This window comes from Tamandua tetradactyla, chromosome 5, assembly GCF_023851605.1.
Source record: "Tamandua tetradactyla isolate mTamTet1 chromosome 5, mTamTet1.pri, whole genome shotgun sequence".
In the NCBI taxonomy this organism is placed as follows: Eukaryota; Metazoa; Chordata; class Mammalia; order Pilosa; family Myrmecophagidae; genus Tamandua; species Tamandua tetradactyla.
Window position 1 is genome coordinate 30,464,217 of NC_135331.1, and position 22,593 is coordinate 30,486,809.

At 41.4% G+C, this 22,593-nt stretch overlaps 1 pseudogene; it reads left to right on the forward strand.

The window, feature by feature from the left end:
• LOC143683040 (solute carrier family 5 member 4-like) overlaps positions 1-22,593 on the forward strand; it is a 204,392-nt pseudogene that overhangs the window by 168,950 nt on the left and 12,849 nt on the right.

The window sequence follows — 22,593 nt, forward strand, 5'->3', positions numbered from 1 at the left end:
CTACAGTGAAGCTACTAGAGCTAATAAGTTCAGCAATGTGACTGTATACAACAAGATCAACATTCTAAAATCAGTAGTGTTTCTATACACTACTGATGAATAATCTAAAGGGAAGGAAGAAAAAATCCATTTACAATAGCAACAAAAAGAATAAAATGTTTAGGAACAAATTTAACAAAGGACGTGAAAGACCTATACACCAAAAATTATGAGACATTGCTAAAAGAAATCAAGAAAGACCTAAATAAATGGAAGGACATTCATCGATTAGAATACAAAATGTAGTTCAGATGTCAATTCTACATAAAATGACTTACAAATTCAACACATAACAATCAAAATCCCAACAACTCACCTTATAGAAATAGAAAAGCTAATGATCAAAATTATTTGGAAAGTAGGTTGCCCCAAGTACTAAAAATAAAAGAAGATTGGATACCTCACATTTCATGACATTAAATCACATTACAATGCTACAGTGGCCAAAACAGCATGGTACTGCATAAAGATAGATAGACTGACCAATGGTATTGAATTGAGAATTCAAAAATAGACCCTCTCTTCTATGGACAATTGATATATATTATATATATATGTATTGTTTTTTGCATGGGAAGGTATCAGGAATGGACAACTGATTTTTGAAAAGGCAGCCAAGTCCACTCCTCTAGGATAAAACAGCTTCTTCGATAAATGGTGCTTGGAGAACTGGATATCCAAAAAATGAAAGAGAACCCCTATCTCACACCTCATACAAAAATAACTCAAAATAGATAAAAAACCAAAACATTATAGCTAAGACCATAAAACTGTTAACAGAAAATGCAGGGTAAAGTCTTAAAGATTTTGTGGTAGGAGGTAGTTTCCTAGACCCTGCACCCAAAGGGCAAGCAATGGAAGAAGAAATAGATAAATAGCATAGCCTCAAAACTGAATACTTTTGTGCATCAAAGGACTTTATCATGAAAGTAAAAAGGCAGTATACTTAATGGAAGAAATTATTCATAAACCGCATTTCTGATAAGGATTTAATATCCAGAATATATAAAGAGCCCCTACAACTCAATAACAAAAACACAAACATCCTAATTTTAAAATGAGCAAAAGACATGGGTAGACATTTTTCCAAAGAGGGAATACAGGTGGCTAAAAAACATATGAAAAGATGCTTAACTTCACTAGATATTAGGGAAATTCAAATAAAAAACACTACGAAATACTTATCATGACCAAAAAGGGGAAGAGAGAAATAACACAAAATAAAGTTTCAGTGGCTGAGAGATTTCAAGCAGGGTCAAGAGGTTATCCTGGAGGTTATTCTTATGCATTATATAGATATCTCTTTTTAGTTTATGGTGTATTGGAGTGGGTGGAGGGAAGTACCTGAGACATTTGAGCAGTGTTCTGGTAGCCTCGATTCATGAGGATGAATATATAAAGATATAGCTTTTATATGTGACTGTGTGATTGTAAAAACCTTGTGTCTGATGCTCCTTATATCCAAGATATGAACAGATGAGTAAAAAATATGGATAAAAAAATAAATAGAAAGGGGAAAGGTAAAATAAATTGGGTAGATGGAAGTACTAGTGGTTAATGAAAGGGAGAGGTAAGGTGTATAGTGAGTTTTTACTTTTTTCTTTTTATTTCTTTTTCTGGAGTGATGCAGGTGTTCTAAAAAATGATCATGGTGATAAATACACAACTATGTGATGATATTGTGAGTCATTGATTGTACACTATGTATGGAATGCGTGTGTGTGTGAAGATTTCTCAATAAAAATATTTTTTGAAGAATGGGGGAAGGAGTTATAACAGAGAAAATAGGAATTAACAAATGAGCATGACTGCTGAATCACTGTTATTAATATTCCTTCTAGCCTCCAGTATTTTGGAGCAGCTAGAAGAAAAAATCTGAAATGGTGTAATAGTAATCCATGACAGACTCTGAAATCTGTTCTGTAAATACATGTTGAAGTGTACTTTGAAAATTGTTGCTTTTTCTTTCTTTTCTTTGTATGTATGTTATATTTTCACAATTAAAAATGTTTTAAAAAAAGAAAAAATCATAACCAAAAAAAAGAATAGTGTGTATTAGGAGAAAAAAATACAATTAATGAAAACTAAGGTCTATAGTTAAAGTAACATTATAATATTATTTCATTAATTATGACAAAGGCATTATGCCAATGCTAAATGTCAGTAATAAGGAGATAGAAGGAGTTTGGGATTTTTTTTCTTCAGAAGAAATGATAGTGTTCTCATACTGAGTGATGAATTCATAAATATGTGATTATATCAAAAGCCATAGATTGTACACTTAGGATGGATTTTCTGGCGTGTGATTTCAAATTGTTTTTTAAAAATAAACACTATTATACATGTTGTTTATACAGGTATATGTACAATTCAACCAAATAATTGATGATATTGTTCTAACACTGGACCAAAAATATCTTTGCTAGATTTTTTGAGAGATGGTATCATCTACTAAACATGGAAAATTAATGGATTCTTGAGGGAAACATTCATAACATTATTTTTTTTCCTTTTCCCTACTTAATATTCAGAAATTCACACAAAGATGGAACCCCACTATGATTCATAGAAGCTTTGAGCCAGGGCAAGGAAAGGGAGACAGAAGAATTGATGAGAGACACCAGTACTAATGAAGTAATGATTCCCAGACAAACTCGTAGCCCAGCCTGACTGCAGAGTCATGTCCAGGGTTTGGGTAGAGGAGAACTCAGAGGAGAAGGCAAGCAAATACATGCACACGGACAAAATGCCCCAGTCCTTTTCTTTCTCTCCAGAGGGGGCTTGGCCTCAGTGATTTACACAGACACCCTCTAGACCATCATCATGCTCATAGGCTCTTTCATTCTCACGGGATTTGGTAAGTGAACACAGCCAGGTGAGGGCATGCATGCGAGCAGTGCCAGGACTGGAAATCAAGGGGTGTGTTTCTGCTCAGTCTCTCTGGGCTGCTCTTAAAGCTACTGCCTCCCATTCCACCTGAACTCATTTTCCCATCATTGAAATGTCTCTGGCTTCTCTTTCTGCACTATATTAGCATGAAGGAATGGGGGAGAAAGAGTTGACTCCCTTTAGAAAATTGTTGCCTACGTAAATTATCCTCTTTAACATTGTTTCTTTGTATCCAGATTAGACCAAATCAGTGTCAATGGATTCACATTTTTGCAAAAATATTGACTCATTGCATTCAATGCACAAACACCTTTCATTTACATGTAATCATCATGAAATGGAAAATTAAATATTGGGGAAAATTTAGATGAATGAACATTAACCTCATTATGATTGTTTCAGATGGACATTCATTAAAAGAACACTATTCACAGCCATAAGTTGAATTTCCCTTGATGACTCTGACTTATTAGCACCTGCAGTTTTTTTTTCTCTTTTGATTAAATCATGACAAGAGGCATTATTGATAAACTGAATTCATAGTTTACTAATTTTTGTTTTCTTTTACTGTGGCATTTGTTTCTCTTCAGATAAGAAATTCATGCACATGGTAGAAAGGGTATAGGGTGAAAATACATCTCTCTTCATCCCACCCCTGTTCTGCAGCCAACATGCTTCACCTACTTGAACTGCAGGAAGTACAACAATCCTGAATATACATGCATCTGGTCACAGGGATTCAAGGTACATGAAGAAAGAATGATAGAACTGCAAAGACAGACACATTCACAATGATAGTTGATGGTTTGAACATAACACAGATGCCACTGTTACCTATGGCTGTCTAAATTTAAATTAATTAAAATTAAATAAATTTTAAAAAATCAGTTTCTCAGTCACTTAGCCCCATTTCTAATGTCCAATATATGGTTAGTAGCTGCCATGTTGGACAGCACAGATGTGAAACAGTTCCATCACTGCAGATAGTTTTCTTGCACAGTGTCGCCTCGGGAGCAACTCCTAGGACCAGTTTCTTGTGTATCTTTCTATTTAGTTAGCCAGAACCTCCACATAACTCGTGCTAATTTTTTTGGTTCTTTGTTTCTGACCTCAATGATACACTCTCTGGCAAATTATTCAGCCTCTCTAAGTGTCTCTTCTCTCATCTTTAAAATGGGAAGATTGGACTCTCTCATCTCTTAGAGTCTCCCAAGGATTTTTTTACAAATCAAATTCCCTTTATCAGAGCGATTTCCCTATTTTATAGTTGCTTAGCTGTACCCCTCACTAGGCCATTCTCCTGCCCTGCTAGTTTCTCATGCACATGATCTCATTCATTCCTACTTCCCAGCTGACTGTCTGGTGCATAGTAGGTGCTCAATTAAAAAACTAATGAGAAAGTAAATTAATTTGATCTCATCTCTACAGTGGCATGATACTCTGATGAACTTTAAATTGTATCATTGGTAAAATAGAATGTTTCAGCAGAAAATCAGCCTGTGTCTAAGGTTAATTCAGCCAGTCTCTGAGTCAGGAAGAGATACTACCACCTCCTGGTCCTTTCAAACTAGTTGGGACTTTCTGATGACTAATTTCACCGGATCCACCCATTCATTACCAGACTTTCAAATTTATTTCTACTCTGGATGGCTGTGAGACTTCAATATCAGTCTGTTGTATAACACTTTTACTTTTTTTTTTTTATTAACGGAAAGAAAAAAAAAGAAATTAACACAACATTTAGATGTCATACCATTCTACATATGCACTCAGTAATTCTTAACATCATCACATAGATGCATGATCACCGTTTCGTAGTACATTTGCATCGGTTTAGAGGAATTAGCAATACAACAGAAAAAGATATAAAATGTTAATATAGAGAAAAGAAATAAAAGCAGTAATAATAGTAAAAAAAAAAAAAAAAAAAACCCTATAGCTCAGATGCAGCTTCATTCAGTGTTTTAACATGATTACTTTACAATTAGGTATTATTGTGCTGTCCATTTTTGAGTTTTTGTATCTAGTCCTGTTGTACAGTCTGTATCCCTTCAGCTTCAATTACCCATTATCTTACCCTGTTTCTAACTCCTGCTGGACTCTGTTACCAATGACATACTTCAAGTTTATGCTCGAATGTCCGTTCACATCAGTGGGATCATACAGTATTTGTCCTTTAGTTTTTGGCTGGACTCACTCAGCAAAATATTCTCTAGGTCCATCCATGTTATTAAATGCTTCATAATTTTATCTTGTCTTAAAGCTGCATAACATTCCATCGTATGTATATACCACAGTTTGTTTAGCCATTCTTCTGTTGATGGATATTTTGGCTGTTTCCACCTCTTTGCAATTGTAAATAACGCTGCTATAAACATTTGTCATGGTTAGGGACAGGTGTCAACTTGGCCAAGTTGTGGTACCTGTTCATCTGATTGGGCAAGCGCTGGCCTGTCTGTTGCAATGAGGACATTTCATAGGATTAGGTCATGATCACGTCAGCTACATCCACAGCTGATTCCATTTGTAATCAGCCAAAGGGGAGTGTCTTCTGCAATTAGTGATGCTAAATCCAATCATGGGAAGCCTTTTAAGGAGGACTCAGAGGAGACAGGTTGCATTCCTGCTTTGGCTGGTGAGCCTCTCCTGTGGAGTTCATCCAGGCCATCCATTGGAGTCATCGGCTTCGCAGCCTGCCCTGTGGATTTTGGACTCTGCGCTCCTACGGTCACGTGAGACACTTTCATAAATTTTATATTTGCAAGTGTTCCCTGTTGATTCTGTTTCTCTAGAGAACCCTAACTAATACATCTTGGTACCGGGAGTGGTTCTTAAGGAACAGAATCTTAAAAATGGGTTTTTATGAATGGTTTTCTACTCTGACTGGGCTCAGAGACACTAAGGACTCTGATTCCCATAATCAGAATGACACTCCCAATCCATGGACTGAGTTGGCAAAGGAGATAGTCAAAATATCATCATTTGATTCTCCTAATGCTTCGCTTGTACGAAGCCAGACTCTGGGGGATAATATTTTTGACACCTTTACAGAGTTTTGTAGGAATAAGAGTTATAGAGATGTTGGTTGGTTGTTGTTAGATACACTGCCTACATTAAAGGGTGAAAGGGATGGGCTTAAGGCTTCAAACAAGAAGCTTAAGTGCTGTCTGAAAGATGTAGAGGTTTCTATGAGTATCCTGAAGGAAAATTTTATTTCCTGTAGCCGTAGACTTGAGATCTCTGAAAATCAGACTCAGAATCTTATTGTTAGAGTAGCAACTTTACAGCATAAACTGAAATCTCAGTCTTGCATGGTGTCTGCCGTTAAAGTGAGGGCATTGATTGGAAAGGAGTGGGACCCTGAAAAATGGGATGGTGACATATGGATTAATAATGATGTTGGGGGTGAGGTTGAAACCCTAGACCATGCTGAGCCTTCTTTAGATAACCCTGTAATAGTCTGCCCTGAGGACATAGCCGCCCCACCTCCAGCCTGCCTTGAGGAATTGGCCACCCAACCTCCTCCTGAAGGGATTAGCCCTAGAGTTATTAATCCTGTTTCACCAGATGAAACTGCAAATGAAAGCCCTGAAGCAAATGGCTTGGGAGATATTTCTAATTCTTTTCATGACCCACCCCCACCACCCCTCATTTCTTCTAGACCTATAACTAGACTAAAGTCCCAACAGGCCCCTAAAGGTGAGGTACAAAGTATCACACATGAGGAGGTACGTTATACTCCAAAAGAACTGTGTGAGTTTTCCAATTTATATAGACAGAAATCAGGGGAATATGTGTGGCAATGGATTTTAAGAGTGTGGGATAATGGTGGGAGGAATATAAGGCTGGATCAGGCTGAATTTACTGATATGGGCCCACTAAGCAGAGATTCTGCATTCAATGTTATAGCTAGAGCAGTTAGAAAAGGCGTTAACAGTTTGTTTGGGTGGTTGGTTGAAACATGGATCAAAAGGTGGCCAACATTACCTGAGGTTGAAATGCCAGAACTGCCCTGGTATAATGTAGATGAGGGGATCCAGAGGCTTAGAGAGATTGGGATGTTAGAGTGGATTTATCATGCAAAGCCTGCTCTTACACCCCAAGAATGTCCAGGAGATGCACCTTTTACCAGAACAGTGAGAAATAAGTTTGTGAGACTAGCACCATCATCCCTCAAGAGCTCTGTGGTTGCACTTCTCTGTAGGTCAGATATTACTATAGGAACTGCTGTCACTGAGCTGGAATCCTTAAACACAATGGGGATGACAGGATCCCGAGTTGGCAGAGGCCAGGTGGCAGCACTTAATCACCAAAGACAGGGTAGACGCAGCTATTATAATAGACAACAAACTCAAAGGAGGCATCAAAATTATATGACACGCAGAGATTTGTGGCATTGGCTAGTAAATCATGGGGTGCCTAGAAATACAATAGAAGGGCAGCCTACTAAATTCTTGTTGGAGCTGTATAAACAAAAGAGTTCTTGGTCAAGGGAACAGAAGTCTAACCTGAATTACAAAAACACAGAGTCACGGCCCCTTAACCAATTTCCAGACTTGAAACAGTTTACAGACCCTGAGCCCCTTGAATGAAGGGGAGGCCAGGTCCCTATGGGGAAGAAACCTGTTACACTGCCACAAATTTATACTGTTAACCTTCCTCTAAGTCTTCCCCAAGGAGACCGACGGCCTTTTACCAGGGTAACTGTGCATTGGGGAAAAGGAAATGATCAGATATTTCGGGGATTATTAGACACTGGTTCAGAAGTGACATGAATTCCAGGGGACCCAAAACGTCACTCTGGACCACCAGTCAGAGTGGGGGCTTATGGAGGCCAGGTGATCAATGGAGTTTTAGCTCAGGTCCGTCTCACAGTGGGTCCAGTGGGCCCCCAGACCCATCCTGTAGTTATTTCCCCAGTTCCAGAATGTATAATTGGCATAGACATACTGAGCAACTGGCAGAATCCCCACATTGGTTCTCTAACTCGTGCAGTGAGGGCTATTATGGTGGGAAAGGCCAAGTGGAAGCCACTAGAACTGCCCCTACCAAGCAAAATAGTAAATTAAAAGCAATACCATATTCCTGGAGGGATTGCAGAGATTACTGCCACTCTTAAGGACTTGAAAGATGCAGGGGTGGTGATTCCCACCACATCCCCATTCAACTCTCCTATTTGGCCTGTGCAGAAAACAGATGGGTCTTGGAGAATGACAGTGGATTATCGTAAACTCAACCAGGTGGTAACTCCAATTGCAGCTGCTGTTCCAGATGTAGTATCATTGCTTGAGCAAATCAATACATCCCCTGGTACCTGGTATGCAGCTATTGATCTGGCAAATCCTTTTTTCTCAATAGCTATTAGTAAGGACCACCAGAAACAGTTTGCTTTCAGCTGGCAAGGTCAGCAATATACTTTCACTGTCCTACCTCAGGGGTATATCAACTCTCCAGCCCTATGTCATAATCTTGTTCGCAGAGACCTTGATCGTTTCTGCCTCCCACAAGACATCACACTGGTCCATTATATTGATGATATCATGTTGATTGGACCTAGTGAGCAAGAAGTAGCAACTACTCTAGATTTACTGGTAAGGCATTTGTGTGTCAGAGGATGGGAGATAAATCCAACAAAAATACAGGGGCCTTCCACCTCAGTAAAATTTCTAGGTGTCCAGTGGTGTGGGGCATGTCGAGATATCCCTTCTAAGGTGAAGGATAAATTGCTGCACCTGGCCCCTCCCACAACCAAAAGAGAGGCACAACGCCTAGTGGGTCTTTTTGGATTTTGGCGACAACATATTCCTCATTTGGGTGTGCTACTCTGGCCCATTTATCGAGTAACAAGAAAAGCTGCTAATTTTGAGTGGGGACCTGAACAAGAGGAGGCTCTGCGACAGGTCCAGGCTGCTGTGCAAGCTGCTCTGCCACTTGGGCCATATGATCCAGCAGATCCAATGGTGCTGGAAGTGTCAGTGGCAAATAGAGATGCTGTCTGGAGCCTTTGGCAGGCCCCTATAGGAGAATCACAACGCAGACCCTTAGGATTTTGGAGCAAAGCCTTACCATCTGCTGCAGATAACTACTCTCCTTTTGAGAAACAGCTTTTGGCCTGCTACTGGGCCTTAGTAGAGACTGAACGCTTAACCATGGGCCACCAAGTTACCATGAGACCTGAGTTACCTATCATGAGTTGGGTGTTGTCTGACCCACCAAGCCATAAAGTTGGGCGTGCACAGCAGCACTCTATTGTAAAGTGGAAATGGTATATACGAGATAGAGCCAGAGCAGGTCCTGAAGGCACAAGTAAGTTACATGAAGAAGTGGCACAGATGCCCATGGTTTCCACTCCTGCTGCCACATCACCTTCTCTTTCCCAGACCAGAGCTATGGCCTCTTGGGGAGTTCCTTACAGTGAATTGACTGAGGAAGAGAAAACTCGGGCCTGGTTTACAGATGGTTCAGCACGATATGCAGGTACCACCCGAAAGTGGACAGCTGCAGCATTACAACCCCTTTCTGGGGTGTCCTTGAAGGACAGTGGTGAGGGGAAATCCTCCCAGTGGGCAGAACTTCGAGCAGTGCACCTGGTTGTTCATTTTGCTTGGAAGGAAAACTGGCCAGAGGTGCGTTTGTATACTGACTCATGGGCTGTTGCTAATGGTTTGGCTGGATGGTCAGGGACTTGGAAAGACCATAATTGGAAAATTGGTGACAAAGAGGTCTGGGGAAGAAGTATGTGGATAGACCTTTCTGAGTGGACTAAAAACATGAAGATATTTGTGTCCCATGTGAATGCACACCAGAGGGTGACTTCAGCAGAGGAAGATTTTAATAATCAAGTGGATAAGATGACCCGTTCTATGGATACCAGTCAGCCTCTTTCCCCAGCAACTCCTGTTATTGCCCAATGGGCTCATGAACAAAGTGGTCATGGTGGTAGGGATGGAGGTTATGCATGGGCTCAGCAACATGGACTTCCACTCACCAAGGCTGACCTGGCTACAGCCACTGCTGACTGCCCAATCTGCCAGCAGCAGAGACCCACACTCAGCCCCCGATATGGCACCATTCCCCGAGGTGACCAGCCAGCTACATGGTGGCAGGTTGATTACATTGGACCACTCCCTTCATGGAAGGGGCAGCCATTTGTTCTAACTGGAATAGACACATACTCTGGATATGGGTTTGCTTTCCCTGTGCGCAATGCTTCTGCCAAAACTACTATCCGTGGGCTTACAGAATGCCTTATCTGTCGTCATGGTATTCCACATAGCATTGCTTCGGATCAAGGAACACACTTCACAACAAATGAAGTGCGGGAATGGGCACATGCTCATGGAATTCTCTGGTCTTACCATGTTCCCCATCATCCAGAAGCAGCTGGATTGATAGAATGGTGGAATGGCCTTTTGAAAACTCAATTACGGTGCCAACTAGGTGGCAAAAACTTGAAAGGCTGGGGTAATGTTCTCCAGGAAGCTGTGTATGCTCTGAATTAGCATCCGCTGTATGGTGCTGTTTCTCCCATAGCCAGGATCCATGGGTCCAGGAACCAAGGGGTGGAAATGGGTGTGGTGCCACTCACTATTACTCCTAGTGATCCACTAGGAAAATTTTTGCTTCCTGTCCCTGCTACCCTGAGTTCTGCTGGTCTACAGGTTTTAGTTCCAAAATGGGGTGTGCTTTCTCCAGGAGAAACAACAGTGATACCACTGAACTGGAAGTTAAGATTGCCACCTGGCCACTTTGGGCTACTTATGCCTCTGGATCAACACACCAAGAAGGGGATTACATTATTGTCTGGGGTAATTGACCCTGACTATCAGAAGGAAGTAGGACTGCAACTACATAATGGAGGTAAAGAAGAGTTTTCTTGGAATATAGGAGATCCCGTGGGGCGTCTATTAGTACTACCATGCCCTGTGATCAAAATCAATGGAAAACTGCAACAACACAATCCAGGCAGGACCACTAATGGCTCTGAGACTTCAGGAATGAAGGTTTGGGTCACCCCACCAGGCAGAGAGCCACGGCCAGCTGAAGTGCTTGCTGAGGGGAAAGGGAACATGGAATGGGTAGTGGAAGAAGGTAGTGATAAATATGAACTTCGACCACGTGATCAGTTACAGAAACGAGGACTGTAATGCTGTTTTGTTTGTGTTATACCATTTAAGTTGTAAGATATCAAGTTTAAGAATGAATGTTGCCCAAGGATTTGCACGCTATTCTGGAGAGATTTAATGTGTTCCAGTTATATGCAGGACAGTTGAGTATTGTCAGGTAAAAGAAAAAATGTGTGCTTATTTGTTTTCATTTGGAAATTAAGTATGGTCTAAGGTGATATATATATATATGCCAAGTTGGCAAGGGGTGGGCTGTCATGGTCAGGGACAGGGGTCAACTTGGCCAAGTTGTGGTACCTGTTCATCTGATTCGGCAAGCGCTGGCCTGTCTGTTGCAATGAGGACATTTCATAGGATTAGGTCATGATCACGTCAGCTACATCCACAGCTGATTCCATTTGTAATCAGCCAAAGGGGAGTGTCTTCTGCAATTAGTGATGCTAAATGCAATCATGGGAAGCCTTTTAAGGAGGACTCAGAGGAGACAGGTTGCATTCCTGCTTTGGCTGGTGAGCCTCTCCTGTGGAGTTCATCCAGGCCATCCATTGGAGTCATCGACTCGGAGCCTGCCCTGTGGATTTTGGACTCTGCATTTCTACGGTCATGTGAGACACTTTCATAAATTTTATATTTGCAAGTGTTCCCTGTTGATTCTGTTTCTCTAGAGAACCCTAACTAATACAGGCAGAGTGCCAGAAGATTCACAAATCCATGGAGGCTCAACAACACACTGTTAAACAACCAGTGGGTCAAAGAAGAAATTGCAAGAGAAATTAGTAAATACCTAGAGGCAAATGAAAATGAAAACACAACATATAAAAACTTATGGGATGCAGCAAAGGCAGTGCTAAGAGGGAAATTTATTGCCCTAAATGCCTTTATCAGAAAAGAAGAAAAGGCAAAAATGCAGGAATTAACTGTCCACTTGGAAGAACTGGAGAAAGAACAGCAAACTAATCCCAAAGCAAGCAAAAGGAAAGAAATAAAAAAGATTATAGCATAAATAAATGAAATTGAAAACATGAAAACAGTAGAGAAAATCAATAAGACCAGAAGTTGGTTCTATGAGAAAATCAATAAGATTGATGGGCCCTTAGCAAGATTGACAAAAAGAAGAAGAGAGAGGATGCAAATAAATAAGATCAGAAATGGAAGAGGAGACATAACTACTGACCTCACAAAAATAAAGGAGGTAATAACAGGATACTATGAACAACTTTACGCTAATAAATACAACAATTTAGAGGAAATGGACGGGTTCCTGGAAAGACATGAACAACCAACTTTGACTCAAGAAGAAATAGATGACCTCAACAAACCAATCACAAGTAAAGAGATTGAATTAGTCATTCAAAAGCTCCCTAAAAAGAAAAGTCCAGGACCAGACGGCTTCACATGTGAATTCTATCAAACATTCCAGAAAGAATTAGTACCAACTCTCCTCAAACTCTTCAAAATAATCGAAGTGGAGGGAAAACTACCGAATTTATTCTATGAAGCCAACATCACCCTCATACCAAAACCAGGCAAAGATATTACAAAAAAAGAAAACTACAGACCAATCTCTCTAATGAATATAGATGCAAAAATCCTCAATAAAATTCTAGCAAATCGTATCCAACAACACATTAAAAGAATTATACATCATGACCAAGTAGGATTCATCCCAGGTATGCAAGAATGGTTCAACATAAGAAAATCAATTAATGTAATACACCATATCAACAAATCAAAGCAGAAAAAATCACATGATCATCTCAATTGATGCAGAGAAGGCATTTGACAAGATTCAACATCCTTTCCTGTTGAAAACACTTCAAAAGATAGGAATACGAGGGAACTTCCTTAAAATGATAGAGGGAATATATGAAAAAACCACAGCTAATATCATCCTCAATGGGGAAAAATTGAAAACTTTCCCCCTAAGATCAGGAACAAGACAAGGATGTCCACTATCACCACTATTATTCAACATTGTGTTGGAAGTTCTAGCCAAAGCAATTAGACAAGAAAAAGAAATACAAGGCATCAAAATTGGAAAGGAAGAAGTAAAACTATCCCTGTTTGCAGACAATATGATACTATACGTAGAAAACCCAGAAAAATCCACAACAAAATTACTAGAGGTAATAAATGAGTACAGCAAAGTAGCAGGCTACAAGATCAACATTCAAAAATCTGTAGCTTTTCTATACACTAGTGATGAACAAGCTGAGGGGGAAATCAAGAAACCAATCCCATTTACAATCGCAACTAAAAGAATAAAATACCTAGGAATAAATTTAACCAAAGAGACAAAAAACCTATACAAAGAAAACTACAAAAAACTGCTAAAAGAAATCACAGAAGACCTAAATAGATGGAAGGGCATACCGTTTTCATGGTTTGGAAGACTAAATATAATTAAGATGTCAATCCTACCTAAACTGATCTACAGATTCAATGCAATACCAATCAAAATCCCAACAACTTATTTTTCAGAATTAGAAAAACCAATAAGCAAATTTATCTGGAAGGGCAGTTTGCCCCGAATTGCTAAAAACATCTCGAGGAAAAAAAACGAAGCTGGAGGTCTCGCGATGCTGGACTTCAAGGCATATTATGAAGCCACAGTGGTCAAAACAGCATGGTATTGGCATAAAGATAGATATATCGACCAATGGAATCGAATAGAGTGCTCAGATATAGACCCTCTCATCTATGGACACTTGATCTTTGATAAGGCAGTCAAGCCAACTCACCTGGGACAGAACAGTCTCTTCAATAAATGGTGCCTAGAGAACTGGATATCCATATGTAAAAGAATGAAAGAAGACCCGTATCTCACACCTTATTCAAAAGTTAACTCAAAATGGATCAAAGATCTAAACATTAGGTCTAAGACGATAAAACAGTTAGAGGAAAATGTTGGGAGATATCTTATGAATCTTACAACTGGAGGCGGTTTTATGGACCTTAAACCTAAAGCTCCTCAAAATTACACACTTTTGTGCATCAAAGAACTTCATCAAGAAAGTAGAAAGACAGCCTACACAATAGGAGATAATATTTGGAAATGACATATCAGATAAAGGTCTAGTATCCAGAATTTATAAAGAGATTGTTCAACCCAACAACAAAAAGACAGTCAACCCAATTACAAAATGGGGAAAAGACCTGAACAGACACCTACCAGAAGAAGAAATACGGATGGCCAAGAGGCACATGAAGAGATGCTCAATGTCCCTGGCCATTAGAGAAATGCAAATCAAAACCACAATGAGATATCATCTCACACCCACCAGAATGGCCATTATCAACAAAACAGAAAATGACAAGTGCTGGAGAGGATGCGGAGAAAGAGGCACACTTATCCCCTGTTGGTGGGAATGTCAAAGGTGCAACCACTGTGGAAGGCAGTTTGGCGGTTCCTCAAAAAGCTGAATAGAGAATTACCATATGACCCAGCAATACCATTGCTAGGTATCTATTTAAAGGACTTAAGGGCAAAGACACAAACAGACATTTGCACACCAATGTTGTATTAGTTAGGGTTCTCTAGAGAAACAGAACCAACAGGGAACACTTGCAAATATAAAATTTATGAAAGTGTCTCACGTGACCGTAGGAGCGCAGAGTCCAAAATCCACAGGGCAGGCTGCGAAGCCGAGGACTCCAATGGATGGCTTGGATGAACTCCACAGGAGAGGCTCACCAGCCAAAGCAGGAATGCAACCTGTCTCCTCTGAGTCCTCCTTAAAAGGCTTCCCATGATTGCATTTAGCATCACTAATTGCAGAAGACACTCCCCTTTGGCTGATTACAAATGGAATCAGCTGTGGATGTAGCTGACGTGATCATGACCTAATCCTATGAAATGTCCTCATTGCAACAGACAGGCCAGCGCTTGCCCAATCAGATGAACAGGTACCACAACTTGGCCAAGTTGACACCTGTCCCTAACCATGACAGTCCACCCCTTGTCAACATGGCACATATATATATATCACCTTAGACCATACTTAATTTCCAAATGAAAACAAATAAGCACACATTTTTTCTTTTACCTGACAATACTCAACTGTCCTGCATATAACTGGAAACACATTAAATCTCTCCAGAATAGCGTGCAAATCCTTGGGCAACATTCATTCTTAAACTTGATATCTTACAACTTAAATAGTATAACACAAACAAAACAGCATTACAGTCCTCGTTTCTGTAACTGATCACGTGGTCGAAGTTCATATTTATCACTACCTTCTTCCACTACCCATTCCATGTTCCCTTTCCCCTCAGCAAGCACTTCAGCTGGCCGTGGCTCTTTGCCTGGTGGGGTGACCCAAACCTTCATTCCTGAAGTCTCAGAGCCATTAGTGGTCCTGCCTGGATTGTGTTGTTGCAGTTTTCCATTGATTTTGATCACAGGGCATGGTAGTACTAATAGACGCCCCACGGGATCTCCTATATTCCAAGAAAACTCTTCTTTACCCCCATTATGTAGTTGCAGTCCTACTTCCTTCTGATAGTCAGGGTCAATTACCCCAGACAATAATGTAATCCCCTTCTTGGTGTGTTGATCCAGAGGCATAAGTAGCCCAAAGTGGCCAGGTGGCAATCTTAACTTCCAGTTCAGTGGTATCACTGTTGTTTCTCCTGGAGAAAGCACACCCCATTTTGGAACTAAAACCTGTAGACCAGCAGAACTCAGGGTAGCAGGGACAGGAAGCAAAAATTTTCCTAGTGGATCACTAGGAGTAATAGTGAGTGGCACCACACCCATTTCCACCCCTTGGTTCCTGGACCCATGGATCCTGGCTATGGGAGAAACAGCACCATACAGCGGATGCTAATTCAGAGCATACACAGCTTCCTGGAGAACATTACCCCAGCCTTTCAAGTTTTTGCCACCTAGTTGGCACCGTAATTGAGTTTTCAAAAGGCCATTCCACCATTCTATCAATCCAGCTGCTTCTGGATGATGGGGAACATGGTAAGACCAGAGAATTCCATGAGCATGTGCCCATTCCCGCACTTCATTTGTTGTGAAGTGTGTTCCTTGATCCGAAGCAATGCTATGTGGAATACCATGACGACAGATAAGGCATTCTGTAAGCCCACGGATAGTAGTTTTGGCAGAAGCATTGCGCACAGGGAAAGCAAACCCATATCCAGAGTATGTGTCTATTCCAGTTAGAACAAATGGCTGCCCCTTCCATGAAGGGAGTGGTCCAATGTAATCAACCTGCCACCATGTAGCTGGCTGGTCACCTCGGGGAATGGTGCCATATCGGGGGCTGAGTGTGGGTCTCTGCTGCTGGCAGATTGGGCAGTCAGCAGTGGCTGTAGCCAGGTCAGCCTTGGTGAGTGGAAGTCCATGTTGCTGAGCCCATGCATAACCTCCATCCCTACCACCATGACCACTTTGTTCATGAGCCCATTGGGCAATAACAGGAGTTGCTGGGGAAAGAGGCTGACTGGTATCCATAGAACGGGTCATCTTATCCACTTGATTATTAAAATCTTCCTCTGCTGAAGTCACCCTCTGGTGTGCATTCACATGGGACACAAATATCTTCATGTTTTTAGTCCACTCAGAAAGGTCTATCCACATACTTCTTCCCCAGACCTCTTTGTCACCAATTTTCCAATTATGGTCTTTCCAAGTCCCTGACCATCCAGCCAAACCATTAGCAACAGCCCATGAGTCAGTATACAAACGCACCTCTGGCCAGTTTTCCTTCCAAGCAAAATGAACAACCAGGTGCACTGCTCGAAGTTCTGCCCACTGGGAGGATTTCCCCTCACCACTGTCCTTCAAGGACACCCCAGAAAGGGGTTGTAATGCTGCAGCTGTCCACTTTCGGGTGGTACCTGCATATCGTGCTGAACCATCTGTAAACCAGGCCCGAGTTTTCTCTTCCTCAGTCAATTCACTGTAAGGAACTCCCCAAGAGGCCATAGCTCTGGTCTGGGAAAGAGAAGGTGATGTGGCAGCAGGAGTGGAAACCATGGGCATCTGTGCCACTTCTTCATGTAACTTACTTGTGCCTTCAGGACCTACTCTGGCTCTATCTCGTATATACCATTTCCACTTTACAATAGAGTGCTGCTGTGCACGCCCAACTTTATGGCTTGGTGGGTCAGACAACACCCAACTCATGATAGGTAACTCAGGTCTCATGGTAACTTGGTGGCCCATGGTTAAGCGTTCAGTCTCTACTAAGGCCCAGTAGCAGGCCAAAAGCTGTTTCTCAAAAGGAGAGTAGTTATCTGCAGCAGATGGTAAGGCTTTGCTCCAAAATCCTAAGGGTCTGCGTTGTGATTCTCCTATAGGGGCCTGCCAAAGGCTCCAGACAGCATCTCTATTTGCCACTGACACTTCCAGCACCATTGGATCTGCTGGATCATATGGCCCAAGTGGCAGAGCAGCTTGCACAGCAGCCTGGACCTGTCGCAGAGCCTCCTCTTGTTCAGGTCCCCACTCAAAATTAGCAGCTTTTCTTGTTACTCGATAAATGGGCCAGAGTAGCACACCCAAATGAGGAATATGTTGTCGCCAAAATCCAAAAAGACCCACTAGGCGTTGTGCCTCTCTTTTGGTTGTGGGAGGGGCCAGGTGCAGCAATTTATCCTTCACCTTAGAAGGGATATCTCGACATGCCCCACACCACTGGACACCTAGAAATTTTACTGAGGTGGAAGGCCCCTGTATTTTTGTTGGATTTATCTCCCATCCTCTGACACACAAATGCCTTACCAGTAAATCTAGAGTAGTTGCTACTTCTTGCTCACTAGGTCCAATCAACATGATATCATCAATATAATGGACCAGTGTGATGTCTTGTGGGAGGCAGAAACGATCAAGGTCTCTGCGAACAAGATTATGACATAGGGCTGGAGAGTTGATATACCCCTGAGGTAGGACAGTGAAAGTATATTGCTGACCTTGCCAGCTGAAAGCAAACTGTTTCTGGTGGTCCTTACTAATAGCTATTGAGAAAAAAGGATTTGCCAGATCAATAGCTGCATACCAGGTACCAGGGGATGTATTGATTTGCTCAAGCAATGATACTACATCTGGAACAGCAGCTGCAATTGGAGTTACCACCTGGTTGAGTTTACGATAATCCACTGTCATTCTCCAAGACCCATCTGTTTTCTGCACAGGCCAAATAGGAGAGTTGAATGGGGATGTGGTGGGAATCACCACCCCTGCATCTTTCAAGTCCTTAAGAGTGGCAGTAATCTCTGCAATCCCTCCAGGAATATGGTATTGCTTTTAATTTACTATTTTGCTTGGTAGGGGCAGTTCTAGTGGCTTCCACTTGGCCTTTCCCACCATAATAGCCCTCACTGCACGAGTTAGAGAACCAATGTGGGGATTCTGCCAGTTGCTCAGTATGTCTATGCCAATTATACATTCTGGAACTGGGGAAATAACTACAGGATGGGTCCGGGGGCCCACTGGACCCACTGTGAGACGGACCTGAGCTAAAACTCCATTGATCACCTGGCCTCCATAAGCCCCCACTCTGACTGGTGGTCCAGAGTGACGTTTTGGGTCCCCTGGAATTCATGTCACTTCTGAACCAGTGTCTAATAATCCCCGAAATATCTGATCATTTCCTTTTCCCCAATGCACAGTTACCCTGGTAAAAGGCCGTCGGTCTCCTTGGGGAAGACTTAGAGGAAGGTTAACAGTATAAATTTGTGGCAGTGTAACAGGTTTCTTCCCCATAGGGACCTGGCCTCCCCTTCATTCAAGGGGCTCAGGGTCTGTAAACTGTTTCAAGTCTGGAAATTGGTTAAGGGGCCGTGACTCTGTGTTTTTGTAATTCAGGTTAGACTTCTGTTCCCTTGACCTAGAACTCTTTTGTTTATACAGCTCCAACAAGAATTTAGTAGGCTGCCCTTCTATTGTATTTCTAGGCACCCCATGATTTACTAGCCAATGCCACAAATCTCTGCGTGTCATATAATTTTGATGCCTCCTTTGAGTTTGTTGTCTATTATAATAGCTGCGTCTACCCTGTCTTTGGTGATTAAGTGCTGCCACCTGGCTTCTGCCAACTCGGGATCCTGTCATCCCCATTGTGTTTAAGGATTCCAGCTCAGTGACAGCAGTTCCTACAGTAATATCTGACCTACAGAGAAGTGCAACCACAGAGCTCTTGAGGGATGATGGTGCTAGTCTCACAAACTTATTTCTCACTGTTCTGGTAAAAGGTGCATCTCCTGGACATTCTTGGGGTGTAAGAGCAGGCTTTGCATGATAAATCCACTCTAACATCCCAATCTCTCTAAGCCTCTGGATCCCCTCATCTACATTATACCAGGGCAGTTCTGGCATTTCAACCTCAGGTAATGTTGGCCACCTTTTGATCCATGTTTCAACCAACCACCCAAACAAGCTGTTAACGCCTTTTCTAACTGCTCTAGCTATAACATTGAATGCAGAATCTCTGCTTAGTGGGCCCATATCAATAAATTCAGCCTGATCCAGCCTTATATTCCTCCCACCATTATCCCACACTCTTAAAATCCATTGCCACACATATTCCCCTGATTTCTGTCTATATAAATTGGAAAACTCACACAGTTCTTTTGGAGTATAACGTACCTCCTCATGTGTGATACTTTGTACCTCACCTTTAGGGGCCTGTTGGGACTTTAGTCTAGTTATAGGTCTAGAAGAAATGAGGGGTGGTGGGGGTGGGTCATGAAAAGAATTAGAAATATCTCCCAAGCCATTTGCTTCAGGGCTTTCATTTGCAGTTTCATCTGGTGAAACAGGATTAATAACTCTAGGGCTAATCCCTTCAGGAGGAGGTTGGGTGGCCAATTCCTCAAGGCAGGCTGGAGGTGGGGCGGCTATGTCCTCAGGGCAGACTATTACAGGGTTATCTAAAGAAGGCTCAGCATGGTCTAGGGTTTCAACCTCACCCCCAACATCATTATTAATCCATATGTCACCATCCCATTTTTCAGGGTCCCACTCCTTTCCAATCAATGCCCTCACTTTAACGGCAGACACCATGCAAGACTGAGATTTCAGTTTATGCTGTAAAGTTGCTACTCTAACAATAAGATTCTGAGTCTGATTTTCAGAGATCTCAAGTCTACGGCTACAGGAAATAAAATTTTCCTTCAGGATACTCATAGAAACCTCTACATCTTTCAGACGGTACTTAAGCTTCTTGTTTGAAGCCTTAAGCCCATCCCTTTCACCCTTTAATGTAGGCAGTGTATCTAACAACAACCAACCAACATCTCTATAACTCTTATTCCTACAAAACTCTGTAAAGGTGTCAAAAACATTATCCCCCAGAGTCTGGTTTCGTACAAGCGAAGCATTAGGAGAATCGAATGATGATATTTTGACTATCTTCTTTGCCAACTCAGTCCATGGATTGGGAGTGTCATTCTGATTATGGGAATCAGAGTCCTTAGTGTCTCTGAGCCCAGTCAGAGTAGAAAACCATTCATAAAAACCCATTTTTAACATTCTGTTCCTTAAGAACCACTCCCGGTACCAAGATGTATTAGTTAGGGTTCTCTAGAGAAACAGAATCAACAGGGAACACTTGCAAATATAAAATTTATGAAAGTGTCTCACGTGACCTTAGAAACGCAGAGTCCAAAATCCACAGGGCAGGCTGCGAAGCCGATGACTCCAATGGATGGCCTGGATGAACTCCACAGGAGAGGCTCACCAGCCAAAGCAGGAATGCAACCTGTCTCCTCTGAGTCCTCCTTAAAAGGCTTCCCATGATTGGATTTAGCATCACTAATTGCAGAAGACACTCCCCTTTGGCTGATTACAAATGGAATCAGCTGTGGATGTAGCTGACGTGATCATGACCTAATCCTATGAAATGTCCTCATTGCAACAGACAGGCCAGCGCTTGCCCAATCAGATGAACAGGTACCATAACTTGGCCAAGTTGACACCTGTCCCTAACCATGACACTGCCTGTTATTGATTTCCAACTTCATTCCTTTATGATCTGAGAAAGTGTTGTGTATGATTTCAATCTTTTTAAATTTGTTAAGACTTGCTTTGTGACCCAGCATCTGGTCTATCTTTGAGAATGATCCATGAGCACTTGAAAAAAGGTGTATCCTGCTGTTGTGGGGTGTAATGTCCTATAAATGTCTGTTAAGTCTAGCTCATTAATAGTAATATTCAGGTTCTCTATTTCTTTATTGATCCTCTGTCTAGATATTCTGTCCATTGATGAGAGTGGGGAATTGAAGTCTCCAACTATTATGGTATATGTGTCTATTTCCCTTTTCAGTGTTTGCAGTGTATTCCTCACGTATTTTGGGGCATTCTGGTTCGGTGCGTAAATATTTATGATTGTTATGTCTTCTTGTTTAATTGTTCCTTTTATTAGTATATAGTGTCCTTCTTTGTCTCTTTTAACTCTTTTACATTTGAAGTCTAATTTGTTGGATATTACTATAGCCACTCCTGCTCTTTTCTGGTTGTTATTTGCATGAAATATCTTTTCCCAACCTTTCACTTTCAACCTATATTTATCTTTGAGTCTAAGATGTGTTTCCTGTAGACAGCATATCTGTTTTTTAATCCATTCTGCCAGTCTATGTCTTTTGATTGGGGAATTCAGTCCATTAACATTTAGAGTTATTACTGTTTGGATAATATTTTCCTCTACCATTTTACCTTTCGTATTATATATATCATATGTGACTTTCCTTCTTTCTACACTCTTCTCCATGTCTCTCTCTTCTGTCTTTTTGTATCTGACTCTAGTGCTCCCTTTAGTATTTCTTGCAGAGCTGGTCTCTTGGTCACAAATTCTCTCAGTGACTTTTTGTCTGAGAATGTTTTAATTTCTTCCTCATTTTTGAAAGACAATTTTGCTGGATATAGGAGTCTTGGTTGGCAGTTTTTCTCTTTTAGTAACTTAAATATATCATCCCACTGTCTTCTAGCTTCCATGGTTTCTGCTGAGAAATCTACACATAGTCTTATTGGGTTTCCCTTTAACACTTTTACTTTTATCACATAAAGCTAGAAATTAAATAAAAATTTTAAAGAGCATTATAAGGAGAAAAGAGCAATTTGCTTCATATACTTTGTGAAAGTAAATTTGGTATCAGGGCCAATGCTGATGTAGTTACATGTATCCTATAAGAAAGACAATGAGGATTTGACCTAGGGTCCTGGGACCATAAAGGAGTAATCATGAATACCAGATGTCTTAGACTCCTGTAAGACATTTCACTTTGTCTGGTGCCTTTGCAGCATTTGCTGAAGTTGGAGGCTACGAGAGTTTCACAGAGAAGTACATGAAGTCCATCCCAACAGTAGTCGAGGGTGACAACCTGACCATCAGCCCCAGGGGCTACAGTCCACAGGCAGACTCCTTCCACATTTTCTGAGATGCTGTCACTGGAGACATTCCATGGCCAGGAACGATTTTTGGGATGACCATTGTAGCTGTGTGGTACTGGTGCACAGATCATATGATGTGTGTGTATATGTGTGTGTGTTTAAATGTTCACATTGTTCTTTTTCTTCTCATACAGA